Here is a 16963-nt window from a genome sequence, read left to right on the forward strand (position 1 = left end):
GGTATGAAACATATAAAAGGCAATTTAGTTCACAATTTAAAAACTTATCGTGAGGGAAATGAAAAGTTGGTCAGTGTTTATAGCAGTTTCAAAAGCATATAGTAAATCTCCTGTTAAGCAAAAATTGACCTGGTTAATGACGCATCCATGCTTTTATCTTGTTCTTCCCTTTTTTAACCACCCCCAACCTTTAAAAAACAAAAACAAAAACAAAAAAAACCCTCAAATTTGGTTATTGTCTTGTTTGAGGGAATAGTAGACATATTTAAAAGATCAAACTAAAGGATTCAATTTTATTACTGGAAAGAATCAATGACCAGGAAGTTTTAAGAATTTTACACACACACACACACACACACACACACACATATATATATATATCTTTTATACACACATAATATATATATCTTTTATACACACATATATATACACACACACAGTTTTTGGGAAGTGTGTCAAAAGTAAAAAATAAATACTGGGGTTCTCAAAATATTATTTTCTTTTTTTCTCAGTTATATATTGATTCAATCGTATAGGTAACACCCATACACCCAATGACCACTAACCTATGGCCAACTTCGAGCTGCTCCTGAGCAGGTAGAGATGAAAAAGCCACTACATTACCCACTGAAGGTAAAAAAAAAAAAAAAAAAGTTCATGGTTACCTAAGATTAGTGATTAGACATTTACCCAGCAGCTAATGGAAGCACAGAGGAAAAATCAGTTTTAGGTAGTGATTGTTGTGAACATCTTAATATAGAAAATATTTCACCAAAATATTTTTCTGGAAATTTCCTTTTCTTCCAAATACACTGTACCTAAACTACAATATAAGTTTTTAAAAATATCCTTTCTGATCCTTCTTAATTTAGTTTTTAGAACTATGTTTGAATATATTAAGGAAGTAAGAAATTGGGCTAGTTTTTATTTTCAAAAGTTTATTTGTATTCACTGTCTTTAATTGATGATTCTGAAATGGAGCTATAATCTTGAAACATAGTCATTAGTGGTTAGCATTTGTGTATTTTGAAAATGACAGTGTTGTATGTGTTTAAGGCATAGTTCCTTAAAATGATAATGTCATGTATTAAAAAAGTGTAGGGAAATGGGTATTAATGTATGCACAGTTTATGAGAGAGTATATGGGTAAACTTTACATGGCAAAAGTTATAGATAGTCCAAGTAGGAAATCAGTTCTATACATTACAGTATGTTCATCAACAGGAATCACATGCAGATTTTAGGGAAGAGAGCTTATAATAGCATAAGGGATTATTAAAGAAAATCTTTTGTATAAGGTGTGAGGAAGGGGTCTAGTTTCAGTTTTTTGCATATGGCTAGCCAGTTTTCCCAGCACTATTTATTAAACAGGGAATCCTTTTCCCATTGCTTGTTTTTGTCAGGTTTGTCAAAGATCAGATGGTTGTAGATGTTTGGTCTTATTTCTGAGATCTCCATTCTGTTCTATTGGTCAATGTGTCTGTTTTGGTACCAGTGCCATGCTGTTTTGTTTACTATAGCCTTGTAGTATAGTTTTAAGTCAGGTAGCATGATGCCTCCAGCTGTGCCCTTTATGCTTAGGATCGTCTTGGTTAAATGAATACATGAACACAGGGAGAGGAACAACACGCACCCAGGCCTGTGGGGTGAAGTAGGGGAGAGAGAGCCTCAAAATAAATAGCTAATGCATGCAGAATTTAATACCTAGGTGATGGGATGATAGGTATAGCAAACCACCATGGCACACATTTACCTATGTAACAAACCTGCATGTCCTGCACATGTATCCCAGAACTTAAAATAAAATAGAAAATTGTATGCTGTTGGGGAAAATGTTTGTAACATTGTACACAAATTTTTCTGTATTTTTGGTAAAGCACATTATGAATATAGAATATAGTAATATGTAAACTGAGAAACTTAATATTCAAATGGACAATACCAGATCATATATGAAATAGATTTCTGACATGCAACTTCTACAGCAGTCAGCTTACAAAGGTCAGGATTTGGTAAATGGATGGCAGCTTTTCTAATTTTTGTCCATTTCCACATTAGTACCAACTAGAGAAACTCAACTATGCTACAGAAACCAACCACATAGAGTTTTTCTCATTAGCCACCTCCTGCTTTCCTAAGCCAGCAAACCTGTCAGAAAACACTTGACGGCTTCTCTTTTGTTTTCCACTATGAAGCTTTTCACACCACACTTGCCTTTGAGCTTTTATCAAAGGCAGGTGATTTGGTGGGTCCCTTTATACGTAATTTCATGGAATATTTAGTCATTTACTTTTTAGTTGTTTGGAAGATTTATTCAGGAATCCATAAGGATGTTTGCTGTCTATTTTCTGTATGAAACACTTAAAATAGAATATCCCATAGTTTATACACGCTTAACATTATAATATTTACTGATCCTTAGACACTTTACCATTGTAATATGAACACAAGCCCTAATAGAGGGATGGTCTGTCATTCCAAATGTTAAATTTTCTGAATTTCTAGGAAATAACAGAAATTATTTTTGTGGAAGAAATTACATAATTTATACAGATAATCATAAAATGCTGTGATTTTTACCATTGTTAAAATAAAAGCCTATCCTCCTTTGTTAAATTATTTTACATGGTCTTTAATAGAAAAGATTAGGAAAGGTTATTGAATCAATAATATTGTTTAAGTTGGTTTTAATATAATCCTTATCATTTTGATTACGGTCCTTACTACAGACTCCATATGTTAAAAAAGATTTACATTTTTATAATTCCCTAAAAATCATCTATTAGCTTTTAATAATATTTTACTTGGCCAGGCACAGTGGCTTATGCCTGCAATCCCAGCACTTTGGGAGGCTGAGGTGAGTGGATGGCCTGCGCTCAGGAGTTCGAGAGCAGTCTGAGCAACATCATGAAACCCCATCTCTATTAAAAATAGAAAAATTAGCGAGGTGTGGTGCCTGGCACCTGTAGTCCCAGCTATTCTAGAGGCTGAGGTGGGAGGATCACTTGAGCCTGGGAGGTGGAGGCCACAGTGTGCTATGATTGTGTCACTGCACTCCAGCCTGGGTGAATAAGTAAAACCCTGTCTCAAACAAAATAAAATAAAAATAAAATTAAGGGTACTCTTAAAACTTTTCTGTCCACACGTCTAACCCATCTATCCAAGCTTCTGTCTTGGCAGTCATCTTGCTTTGACATGTGAACTAAAACGAGAGGAATTTGTGGCCATATATGTGTCCATATTTTTACTTCACTCTAGCCTCTTTATTGGCATCTTATGAGCTAGAGAGTAACATCTGTAGTTTTTGTGATCAAAGATGTATCTACACTATGCAAATTGTTAAACTGCCTTGCTTTTTACTCTCCTAACAGGAACATTGATCCAGTGTTAAAGTCAGTATTATAACCCAAAGAAATAATTTTACGTTTTTAAATGATGAATCCTGTCTTTAATTTCATAATGTTGGTCAGATGTTCCTTTTTATAAAGTAGACTTGTTCTGGAATGTGTCTGTCTAGCCAGTGGCTATACTTTCTCTTCCCACTTGCATCTAGGTAAACTGAAGAATTTAATTCTGGCCAAAAAAAATTCAAGTGTAAAAGAAAGTTTATTTCTAGGCTTCACTTAAAGAAAAATCTTCCAGGAGTCTCCCATGCTGTTTCTCCCCTGTTTGTGGGCAAAGCGAGGACATTCACAGTGATCTTGGAGGCCACTTTGCATAAATGAAAGAGCCTCCATTATCCTGTATGCATAAATAACTGGACAGAGCAGAAGCTCTTCCCAATCCACCATCTCCACCACTAACTGAACTTTATGTAAGCACAGAAAAAGAAACTTATGTGTAAGTGATTGAGATTTCAGAAGTAACTTTTTATTTCATCTTGTGTTTAATTTAATAAAGTGGTTATTGTTTTCTTTAAAAGGCATATAGTATAATACTGCTTAAATGGAAATGTAGATGAATCTGAACAGCTAATATAAGCCTATGTATTTTATTCATCATCGTAAATATAGTATAGGTAAATATAAACAGGGAGCTTGTTATTCTCATTTCAATAAATTAAAAGATTAATTTTTTGCTTTTTTTTTTTTTTTTTCTTTCAGACAGGGTATCACTGTCTTGCCCAGGCTGAAGTGCCGTGGTGCAATCACAGATCACTGCAGCCTACACTTCCCAGGCCCAGTGCATTCTTCCACCTCAGCCTCCCAAGTAGTTGGGACTACAGGTGTGTGCCACCAGGCCTGGCTGATGTATTAATTTTAGATAGATATGGAGTTTTGCTATTTGCCCAGGTTGCTCTCAAACTCCTGGACTCAAATAATGCTTCTGCCTTGCTCTCCCAAAGTGCTGATGTTACAGGCATGAGCCACCATATCCAGCCTATTTTTTGGTTTTGTTTTGTTTTAATGCATGCACAAAAGCTTGAAAAGGAAGATAATTATTTCTATTGATTTCTTAATGTATAATGGAGGTAGTTATCATCACCTGTGGGAGACACAAAGTGGAAGCAGGCAAGGGAGTGGGAAAGTTTGGTAGTGAAAGAAATGAGGTAGGGTTTCAGGTGTGCTATGACTGGAGTTTGACAAGGGAAGTTGGATACAGGCTAACTACAAGCAAGAGATCCCATGTAATTGTCTTGGGGAACATATTTGGGCTTCTCTGGTTGATCCTGAGTTGGATGGAATCAGAGACAAAAAATAGGGAAGCTGGCAGTTCTTGACCCACTCCTGACCATTCTAGGCAGATAGAATTTTAGATGTATTTGAGAACTTTTGAAGTATTTAACATTTTGTAATAATCTATTATATAATAATGATCCAATAAAATGTATTTTCTTACTATAATGTCAAAGAATCTATAAATGGAATTACAATATTAAATGCACACCAGACGAATGACTTCTTGAGGACTCTAGAAGTCCTCAATTCATGGATTGTTTCTGCTCTGGATATACTTTGGCTTCTCCATTATATGTGATGTACACCCCTGATAAGGAACTTAACACCATACTTGACACTCCATGCACTAAACCTTTCATTACACAGAAAATATGTGTGAAGCAAACCCATTAAAATTTAGACAGATTTTACCAACTTATTGCCCAAACTTACCCATTATCCTTTAAAGCCAAAGGAAGGAAAAGCTCAGTTGAAAAACTTATATGTAGATTTCTCATACTTTTCCAGTAGAGAATTCAAAGGGATGAAAATATTGTATTTTTTTTCAAGACTTTAGAATCATCAGAAAATTGTTATCCCTGACTTCTAGAAGTACATAACTGGAATATCATCTTGGTAGCAACTCCAGCTGAAAGCATCTTGTTTCTCTGTAGTCAACCTTCCCTGTGTTTTTTCCACGTACATCTATATCAGAACAGTCATTATCCCTTTGACTTCCCCCTGGGGACAATAATGTACCTGGAACATCATGGCCTGGGCTTCACCAAAATTCCTTCCTAAGTTTTTCAGCTCCCCAATGAAAACTTAACACAGCTAAATTTCTCTTTTAGTTCAATTCTGATGTAATGTATAGATGATCTCTTACTTTCCTCGTGCAACAGTGAAGGCTCTAAAAATGATTCCACCTTCTCAGGCTCAACCTTGGAAGAAACAAACCTTCGAATTTCCAAGAGAGATTATAATTTTGCCAAGACACAATTCATTATTTGAGAACGTCCTATCTAATGAGGGAGAAATATTCTCTATTAATAAGCCAAAGACTATCCAAACTTATTGAAGACACATTACAAAATCATAAACGGTAGGATTTCTAAGTTTAATTGGCAATGAGTGCCAAGGTGTTATAAGATTACAACACTTCTTTATGAACTAAGTCCTTAGTAAGAGACCCTTGGCTATGGGAACCTAAACATGAAAGCTTTTGGTAACCTGAAGAGACTTCTTCAACAGCTTTTTTCTCTAAGCATCTCTGTCTACCAAAAGTTTTTTTTTTTAAATCTATTCGTGCATGAGCTACATGGACAATCTTTAGGGTTTACCTTTTATCTCAGGAAAATAGTGAAAAACAAAAACAGTGGTGCAAAACCTGTTTGTACTTCTGCTAAAAATAATGCTGGGCTGCCTGCTTGATCTCATGGTTCTTTACCCAGTACAGACATTACTGCTGAGAACACACAGCACTTTTCAGTCAGTCCATGAACCTCTTCTGAGATGCTGTTAATCTTTCCCTCTCTCATTACTCTTCACCACTTCAAAACCTGAAGTTCAGAATAGTTTGTTTTCCTCAGTTGCAGAATATTCTTTGCCTCTCTTGTATTTATTGGTGACTGTCATTGAAAATAATAATATATTATGTTTTTAATGGGCCTTATCTCAGAACTAAAATTTGAGATTTTTAAGCAGGATATATTATTACCAATTCAAGCTCTCTTTTAAACTATAGCCCTCTATGGATGTAAAATTAGCTGAGATGGCAGCATTTATTGCATATACTAGAGCTTGTCAACTAGTCAAAAATTATCTATATAGATGACAAGTATGTCTTTCAAGAAGTATATAAATTAGAGTCCACACAATGGATGTAACCCTTATCCAAAACGGACAACAATTTAAGGGACTTTTAAGTGCATGCCTACTGTTTAGAGAGGTGGCCATTATAAAGTTTGAGGCCTAGGCAAATCCAGATGTGGACACACGGAAGCTGAAGGAAATACAGAAAAGCATTACGCCAACGAGTAGCTGTATCAAAGGTTAGGATTCTGTCTTAATCATCAAAGGATACATTTTGGAATAATTCAAATAAGTCATTATAAGATATCAATAGTTGGTTTGGGAATGAAAGAATGAATATATATATATTATATAGAGAGATATAATATATATGTTATACATATAATATATATATTATATATATGGTTGTATTCTTCACTCAGATAATCTCTAACCCTCCCAAGATGGCTGCCTGGTAGCACCCAATGATTTCAAATGGATATTCTCTAAATTTCTTCATAAAACTACTCACCATGGTAAAGACAAATTCATTGTTATCTTAAGTCAGGATTGGTACAGGAACTTTGAAATGACAGCTGACATTATTTTCAAATCATGAGTCATTTGTCAGCAGCCTAAGAAAAACTGTAAAGACATACATGAACAGAATCCAAAGCCCCAAGAGTATCTTGAACACTTTCTTGCCGATTTTATCTGACTTTCATCCCCTCAAAGAGATTTTTAATATGACTTAGTCATCATATACCTATTTTAAGAATCAGGTGGAGGGTTTCTTTAGTGAAAATCTATACTTTTCATAGTAGTTAAAAGGCTGGCTGATTTTGTGTTTTCATCTTGAGGCGCATATCTGTGGGAATTGTGATGAATAATTTTATGTATTGATGTGACTGGTCCACGGGATGCCCAAATACTTGATCAAACATTATTATGGATGTGTGGGTGAGGGTGCTTTGGTTGAAATTAATGCTTAAATTTGTAGGCTTGGCCAGGAGCAGTGGCTCATGCCTGTAATCCCAGCACTTTGGAAGGCTGAATCACGAGGCCAGGAGTTTGAGAACAGCCTGGTCAACATGGCAAAATTCCATCTCTACTAAAAATCCAAAAAATTAGTCAGGAGTGGTGGTGTGCACCTGTAGTCCCAGCTACTCAGGAGGCTAAGGCACAAGAATCACTTGAACCCGGAAGGCGGAGGCTGCTGCTATGAGCCAAGATCGCACCACTGCACTCCAGCTTGGGTGACACAGCAGAACTCTGTCTCAGTAAATACATACGTACATACATACATAGTAAATGTGTAAACTGGAATAAAGCAGATTATTCTCTCTTATGTGGGTGAACCTCATTCAACCAGTTGAAAGAAATAATAGAAAAAAAAAAGTCTGACCTTCTGCTGAAAATGAGAATTCTTCCTGGCTGACTGCCTTCAAATTGGGATATCAGCTTTCTTCTGACTTTGAACTTAACCTGAAACATCAGCTCTTCTGAGTCTGAAGCCTACTGGCCTTTGGACAGGAATACCACCGTCAACTCTCTTGGATCTCAGACATTTGGACTTAGACTGAAACTAAACCATTTGTTCTCCTTGGCCTCCAGCTTGCTGTCTCACTCTCCAAATCTTGGAATTTGCCAACCTTTATAATTATTTCACGAGACTATTCCTTATTTTATGTGTGTGTGTGCGTGCGCCCACATGTGTGTGTGTATAATGTAATATAATATATTGTGAAATATATTATATTAAATTGTATAGAATTATATATTTTATAATAGCATAATATGTCATATATTATATAATCACATAATATATCTTAATATACATATACACATGCATATACACAAAAGCAGACATATGGATATATAATATATAATACATATGTGGAAAAGTATTACCAGGTATTTATTTACTAGGACCAACAGGGTAAGGCTACCTTTGCACAGCATTTTCCTAAACACCTTCTTTATGATTATTAAGCAGGAAATTTTATCTATTGGCGGATGCACCAGAGAAAAACGTCCCTTGAACACTGTTGAAGTGGATCTTATCAGGTACTGTTAATAACAAATACATTAGTGGAACTCTAAGGAATCAATTCCTAGTTCATGTTTCATAACTAAAGAAGAAACTTAGAGCACCACACAACTGGAAGTTGATTCCAATTGAGGACTTCAAACTGTGGCTTCACAGAGATCCTCTAGAAGCAGTAGGTCTTTGGAAGCAGACAGTGATGCAAAACCTTTGGAAGAAGCAGATGGCCTCCGACAGATTTCCAAGACATTGGAACAAGGCCCCTGTCTAATTATTGTTTTATTTTATATCCACTTGCTTATAAACATTTTTCTTAAATAGATCTCTGATTGTTTTCCATACACAATGACTCTTTGTTTTTTTCATCTTCATGTTTGTAATTGTTAGGTCAGAAGATACTCACTCTAATGTCATTTTCAGATTATCCCAATCATTAGTCCTGCCCTCAGTCTTAGCCCATTACCAAACTCCCATGAGAAACACCCAGTCTCATACAATGAAATCACAGCAAACTATAGCAGATGGCATTTCCACTTTCATGATATGGACAAATTACCTTTAACAAATCAACTTGTGACTTTCTAGTATCCCTTTGCCCTCTAAAAAAAAAAAAAAAAAGAACCAATAATCACAATCTAAAGTCCACACCCTGAATAATGCTAAATTTGAATTCAACATCCATTTTAGGGTACTACACTAAACATTTGCCACCTGGGGTAGACTAATGGAGATGCAAATATACAACTTAGCTAACGTAAGGCCTCAGTTTGATCTCCCACATACCCCTACTGGATACTCTTTTGTTTGTGGTAAAACATCTGATTCCATTTGCCTCATGCTAACATGTGTGCTTTAGGAACAATATTGTGAGATGTGTCTATACAAAGAGACCACACTTCTCTGAACACCAAAACTATAAATTTTGACACAAATGTGATTTCTAAAATGAGGTCACCTTGATTATTCAGGCACTCTACCCAGGGAAATCACTGATTCATTTTTTTATGTGAACTGATTCATTTTTTATGTGAACAAGTAGCGTTTCCAATGGTAGAATTCAGACAAGTAGAAAAGACTGCAGAGAAATTATTACATTATTAATGGAAACACCGCTGTCCTAGATGGAATATAGATCAATCTCAAGAGCATGAAGAGTGATGCATAACGCATTGCTCTAGGTTTCCTGTTGGCTAGTCTTGATGACATGTGTGCCATGGCTATTATTTCTTACTGTACTTGGATCAATGAAGCAGGTAAGCAGACGAGGCTATGCATTCCCTTAAGGAAAAAGCTACTTGGCTTTCTCAGGTTCATCCTAATGGTCTTTGGAATTTTTCTGTTGGACAATTGGGGTTCCTGGTTCTAGAGGATCTTACTTGGATTTTTAATGATTCTTGTTTTTGTCATAGTGGTACCAATAATGGCCTACTGAATTGTATTTGAGTATTAAACGCTTCTTTATCATCCTTCGGTACATGATGATGCAACAACAAAAGGTAAGTAGAAATCATCATAAAACTAATTATAGAAATGAATGAACAATCTCTGAGAAGATCTGGATCTCTAGCCTTCTTTGAACTGACAAATCTCTTCCTAGTGAGAAATTGACCAATAAGAGAATTGATAAACAATATACAAACAGATTTGATCAATGTTTGTCAGCTTCCTTATATTTCCCCCCAAATTTCCAACTCAAGAACAAACAGAAAATGTCGGATTCATCCCAAACAAATCACAGAAGCCCCTCTTCTAGTTAATTTGTCATGTCAAAGCCTTCCAGTCAAAACATACCTAGATCATTTTGTTTTGTCACTATGAACCTTTCTAATTTTTCTGCATGCCTTTGAGTCTCTGCCAAATGCAAGTCAGGGTGGCTATAGCAATCTGTCTCTGTTCTTATTTGGGTGCTCTGTTTTCACAAGACAAAATATGCAATGTTACATACTAAAATAGCAAGGAGAATTATCACATTTTGTCTTTCTGTGTTTTCAAATTTTGTATATAAATATATGTATATATTAGCGAGATTACACAATTATTTTAAATTATAAATATTCATATGCAATATACAATTTCTTAAGTTTTCATTTCAATGAGAACAAAATGAGATCAAGTTTGCCATGTCCTTGCAGCTAGGGTAAGTGAGAAAAGCTTTTCTATGAGCCAGTTTCAATATTAATTTCTGAAATACAATTCAAGTAGAACTAAGATACTGAACTACATGGGAATCAAGAGATTAAAGTTAAGAAAGAAGATCCAGTCAAAAACAAAATGAGAGAACATGGGAGCAGAACTTTAAGTTCAGAAAGCAAATGAACCTTTTATAGAAAAGCACCTCAAATGCATATCCCTGTCTCCTTTCGGGTATCCAACATTATTCTTGATAAGTTATCTAATCTGCTTTTCTGAGTAGATTGTTGAAACATAGTTTTAATGACTACAGTATAAATAAATAAATCAGCCAAATTCCAGTAAAAACCCCTGACCCAATACAATTTCTAGACATCTAATCCTGGGGAATCTTTCTTTGAAAGCAAGTAATATATACACATCATTTAGACATGAGACATATATTTTGGAATCTCTTAATACGCATTTTGTTTATCCATATTTACATATGTTCATATACATACAATCATATATATTACATTTACTTCTACTGGTACTTTCTAAATGTCCAAGTTTACAAGTACTGAATATTGTTTATTTCCTGTTAGAGGGCTTTAAAAAAAATTCTGGGTGGGTGCAGTGGCTCATGCCTGTAATCCCAACACTTTGAGAGGCTGAGGCGGGCAGATCACCTGAGGTCAGGAGCTCAAGACCAGCCTGACCAACAGGGCAAAACTCTGTCTCTGCTAAAAAATACAAAAATTAGCCAGGCATGGTGGTAGGCGCCTGTAGTCTCAGCTACTTGAGAGGCTGAGGCAGGAAGAATCACTTGAACCCTGGAGGCAGAGGTTGCAGTGAGCCGAAATTGTGCCACTGCTCTCCAGCCTGGGTAACAGAGCAAGACTCCCCCTCAAAAAAAAAAAAAAATCTGTCCCCAAAATTACATAACTTTGAGATAGAATGAATGATTCATGAAACAATTTTATTTATTTGACTTTGATTAATAAAGTTATGAAAATTATGTAAAAGTATAGTGGCATCTAGAAATCAAGTGGCAATAGAGATAGAGATTAATTATTTTTAGGTAAAACCTACATATAGCATAAGGCAGAGTAATTTTTAAAAATCATGCTTATTAAAAGCTACTACTCTCTAAACTACAAAATAAATGAAAAGAATTAGGAAAATAGACTAGTAATAGTGTAAAAACCTTTGTCAGATGATAATCTGCCATGTCTAATTTCATTTCATATTACATGACATTAAATGTTCAGTCTCCAGTCAGCAGGTGAGAATTGTTCTTTGAGAATAAAATTTCCCTTTTCCACCAACATAGCAATTCTCACTTCCCTGATTGCTGAGTGATAATTAATACTTTTGGATCCAGATGGACATCTAAAAATATGATTTTCATTACCTTTTCTCAGGTCACAGAAGTATAAATGCTTTAAAAACAAAACCACTGGTATTTATTATTAACTATTGTGTAGTATTTTTAAAAAGCAGAAATGTTCTTCAAGATCCTTCACATATAACTGTCTTACCAAATTTTCTAGTTAAAAAAGTGCATAAATAAATAAGAAACTGTCATTAATTGGAATTAAAGTAAGTGTCCACATAGGAAAATGAAGGAGAATAATCAAATAATTCCATTATTCTGATTTTCATGTAGATAACCACCACGAATTTCAGAACTACTTTTTCATTATTATTTCAATTGCTTAGTGAGGTGCAGATTGGAGCCTATTCATTTTATTTAAAAATGTAGATATAAAGTGACCATTCTGTGATTTGATAATAGGTTTTAGCTCCTGATATGTAAATCTAATCATAAAAATAAGATATTCTAAACAGCCTCTTTCACATGTAAGCTCATTATACAAATGGGAACAAGGTAAACAAAGTAATGTGTTTCTCCTCTCACAAGATCAATGGAATATAGTATTTTTTAAGTTTCAGACTGATGTTCCAACATCAGTATAATTTCACTCTCCTGGAAAATACTCTCTTGGTAAATGAAGGGATTCCTATTAAAAATGTAATAAAACCATTTGCTCATAAAACCCAGAATCAGATTACGTGTGTGGTGTGTGTATATACACACACATTATGTGTATATATATGTGTATATATAGTGTGTGTGTATACATGTACGTGTCTGTATATTTGAGTATATATATTTTGTGTGTGTGTGTGTGTGTGTATATATATATATAAGCAATGGAAATCAGTACTGTTGATGGTAGATTCTCACTACCACTTCCAAAACAAGCATTAATTTTCCCAGGCAATGTAACCCCATGAGTATATACGGTAAGACTGGCCCTCATTTTTTAGGGCATTCTCAAAAATTACCACCTTCCCAAGAATGTCATTTGACTTAGCTATTAGGTTGCTTTTACAGCCCCCCAGTGGCTGGTTCTTCATTTACTTGAATGTAAAGCAATGTTAATGTTGCCCCAGGGATGCATAGAGTATGGTGCAATATTTCTTAAACTTCAATGTGCATACAAATCACCTGGGGATGTTATTAAAACACAGATGTGGATTCAGTGGGTCCAGAGTGGGGCATTCAACTACCTATTTTTAAATAAAATAGGAGATCTCCATGCTGCTGGACAGTTCTTGAATCACCCTTTCAGTAGCAAAATAGGCAAACGCAGACCGAAGCAATGCTTCATTTTCACCACCAGTTTATTGCCTATTAATGTGACTCTATATCAGTGTTTTCTTACCATTACCGAAAGCCTTTTGACAGTCACAGGGATGCTGGTGCTGAGATGTTGCAGTTGCCTTTTCATGCCACAGTGAGACGGTTCTTCCTGCTTTCCTTCCTCCTCCAGGTAGAGACCATGGACATCGAGAAATTTGTCAAGAACGCAACCTTTTGCTCTCCTCCCTTGCTCTCCTTTACATCCTCTACATTGTTTCTTTTTGCCAAGTGCCTTCTCTTGTTCCTTCTCCTGTTCCTTCTATTTCCTCTGTTTTCTTTCTCTCATTCATCCCCTGCCTTTTCATTTCTGCATCCCTGTGGTAATTTGTTTTATCGTTTTCTTTCCTGCTTTTCTCATTTCTCTTTTTTCTTCCTTCCCACTTATAAACAACTATCTCTCCCAGGAAGTGACTGGACTCAAAATATGGTGCAGTGGTAGTTTGTATACGGATACGTGGAGGTTTTTTTATTTTTTTTGAGACGGAGTCTCCCTCTGCCGCCCAGGCTGGAGTGAGTGGCGCGATCTCCGCTCACTGCAAGCTCCGCCTCCCGGGTTCCCGCCATTCTCCCGCCTCAGCCTCCCTAGAAGCTGGGACTACGGGCGCCGCCACCGCGCTCGGTTAATTTTTTTGTATTTTTAGTAGAGACGGGGTTTCACCGTGTTCGCCAGGATGGTCTCGATCTCCTGACCTCGTGATCCGCCCGCCTCGGCCTCCCAAAGTGCTGGGATTACAGGTGTGAGCCCATCCGTTGCACTCACACACTCTCACATAGTCACGCGCGCGCGCGCGCACACACACACACACACACACACACACACACACACACAGAGTTCGTGTCCAGATTCTGATGGTAGCCCCACTTGATAAGATTGTATAACATACAAAAAATATAACTATAATCCAGTCAACCTAGAGAATACTGAGGGAGTAATTTTATTCCGGATTGACTTTCAATTCTTTTTTGTATTAAGACGTACGTGTTGTCCTTCACTTCTAGGTACTGCAGGATTATTTTAAACTAGCCTATTCCCTTTTTATTCTTCTTTTTCAGAATAAAAACAGTCAATTGCCAGGGGTCGTAAAAATCATTCCCTGTGTATTAGTCCCTTCTCACACTGCTATAAGAACTGCCCGTGACTGGGCAATTTTTAAAAGAAAGAGGTTTAATTGACTCACAGTTATGCATGGGTGGGGAAGCCTCAAAAAACAATTACGGCAGAAGGCGAAGGGAAGCAAAGCACCTTCTTCACAAGATGGCAGGAAGAAGTGCTGAGCGAAGCGGAAAGAGCTCCTTATAAAACCATCAAATCTCGTGAGAACTCACTCACTACGCCGAGAACAACTTGGGGGAAACCAGCTCCATGATTCAATTACCTCCACCCGATTTCTCCCTTGAAACATGGGCATCATGAGGATTACAATTCAAGATGAGATTTGGGTGGGGATACAAAGCCTAACCATAACACCGCGTTTAAACAATGTGAAGTTATACAAAACATCTGTCAGCTTTGCTTAAGTCCTGGGTCGAAGAGCACTGCCTGATGTTTTCACTATGCTCCTTGTCATAACTTTTCTAGGGTCCTGTTTCCACTTACTTTTTTTGTGAGTTTACATTTTTCCTTCTTTGTGCTCTCTTCTATCTACAGCTTTCATTTGAAGGAAAGACTAGAAGCTATTCATACAAAAGCAAATTTAAACCGTGATCTGAAAGATATTTTTGCAATGATAGCATGAGCTGCATACTTCTGATGCCAACAGATTGCAATGAAGGGAACAGCATGACTGATCATATGTAATCTGCACCCTGTTCGTGTTCATAGACAGTACTGTTCTTGTTCTGTATCCAATTGTCTCTTTACCAATGGCAGCATTCCTGTAAGCTCTGTCTTAATTATTGAACATGGTTCAAGTGACCAGTTCTTACACTAATTCTTATATGTAAATACTGAATTCAGTTTTAAGTATAAAATTTATGCTTTCATATTCTTTTTTATTTTTAGGCTTAAATTTATTTTTATGTTTTTAAACTTTTGTTTTAGGTTCAGGGGTACATGGGCAGGTTTGTTATACAGGTAAATTTGTGTCACAAGGGCTTGATGTACACATTATTTCATCGTGCAGGTACTAAGTCTAGTATCTAATAGTTATTTTTTCTGCTCTTCTCCCTCCTCCCACCCTCTATGCTCTGGCAGGCCTCAGAATCAGTTGTTCTCCTCTTTGTGTCCATGTGTTTTCATCATTTAGCTCCCACTTATAAGTCAGAACATGTTTTTTGGTTTTCTGTTCCTGCACTAGTGTCCTAAAGATAATGGTCTCTTAGTGTCCTGAGGATAATGGCCAGCTGCATCCATGTTCTTGGAAAGGACATGATCTCATTCATTTTTGTGGCTGTGTAGTATTCTGTGGTGTATAAATATCACTTTTTTTTTTTTTTTTTTTTTTGAGAAGGAGTCTCACTCTGTTGTCCAGGCTGGAGGGCAGTGACGCAATCTCAGCTTACTGCAACCTCCCCCTCCCAGGTTCAAGCAGTTCTTTTGCCTCAGCCTCCTGAGTAGCTGACTTTACACGTATGTGCCACCATGCCCAGCTAATTTTTGTATTTTTATTAGAGATAGGGTTTCACCATATTGGCCAGGCTGGTATTGAACTCCTGATCTCATGATCCTCTCACGTCAGCCTCCTAAAGTGCTAAGATTACAGGTGTGAGCCACTGCACATGGCCATTTTCTTTATCCTGTCCACCACTGGGCATTAAGGTTGATTCCATGTTTTTGCTATTGCAAATTGTGCTGCAATGAATATAAATGTGCAGGTATCTTTATAATAGAATGATTTATATTCCTTTGGGTAGAAACCCAATAATGGGATTGCTGGATCGAATGGTATTTCTGTCTTTAGGTCTTTGAGGAAACACCACACTGGCCAAACTAATTTACACTCCCACCAACAGTGTATAGGCATTTCTTAGTTTCTTTTTCTCTGAAACCTTGCCAGAATCTGTTTTTGTTTGTTTATTTGTTTGTTTGTTTTTAATCTTTTAAATAGTAGTTATTCTGACTGGTATGAGATGGTATCTCATAGTAGTTTTTATTTACATTTCTCTAATGATCAGTTATATTTTAAATTTGGTTTACATTCATTTGTTTTAAAATCAAAAAGTTAATCAGAATAAATCATTCTGAGTGTGATATCATAACAAGAATACAATAACTGAGCATTCTCAACTGGTAAATAGGTACTTACATAAAAATAATTTTATTGAATAAAGTCATCTAATAAACATTCATCTAAATCACTTACAGTTAATGGAAAGTGGAGTATTGGATAACACAATAACATACATTTTTGAACTGATCATTCGTGTGACATTAAGTAAATAATTAAACTTTTCAAGGCTACCCAAGCAAAGTAGCAGCTGTTCTATTTTGCTTCTTAGCCATTGAACCTGATGAAGCACCTTTGCTTTTTAAAGTATGTTGGACCTTGGTACAAATTAAGCCTCGTAAGAATATAATTTCAAGGAACAAGTCTGTTCTTTTAAGTTTTCATTAATGGAAGTGCATTCTCTCACATCCCAGGTTAGTGAAGGTCATGAAATAAAATCTAGACTTTACATTTTATTTTGTTAAATGATGTTAAATGA

General features: G+C 36.1%; 1 long non-coding RNA gene across 1 annotated transcript in view; it reads right to left on the bottom strand.

Annotated features, from left to right (window-relative positions):
• Positions 1–15269, bottom strand: part of LOC116271493 — a 177132-nt gene extending 161863 nt beyond the window's left edge. Inside the window, exon 1 of the long non-coding RNA XR_004180105.1 lies at positions 14497–15269. This is a non-coding gene — a long non-coding RNA (uncharacterized LOC116271493). The remainder of the gene's footprint in view (positions 1–14496) is intronic.
• Between the last annotated feature and the right edge of the window lie 1694 nt (positions 15270–16963).

Source organism: Papio anubis, chromosome 19, assembly GCF_008728515.1.
Source record: "Papio anubis isolate 15944 chromosome 19, Panubis1.0, whole genome shotgun sequence".
Taxonomy (NCBI): Eukaryota; Metazoa; Chordata; class Mammalia; order Primates; family Cercopithecidae; genus Papio; species Papio anubis.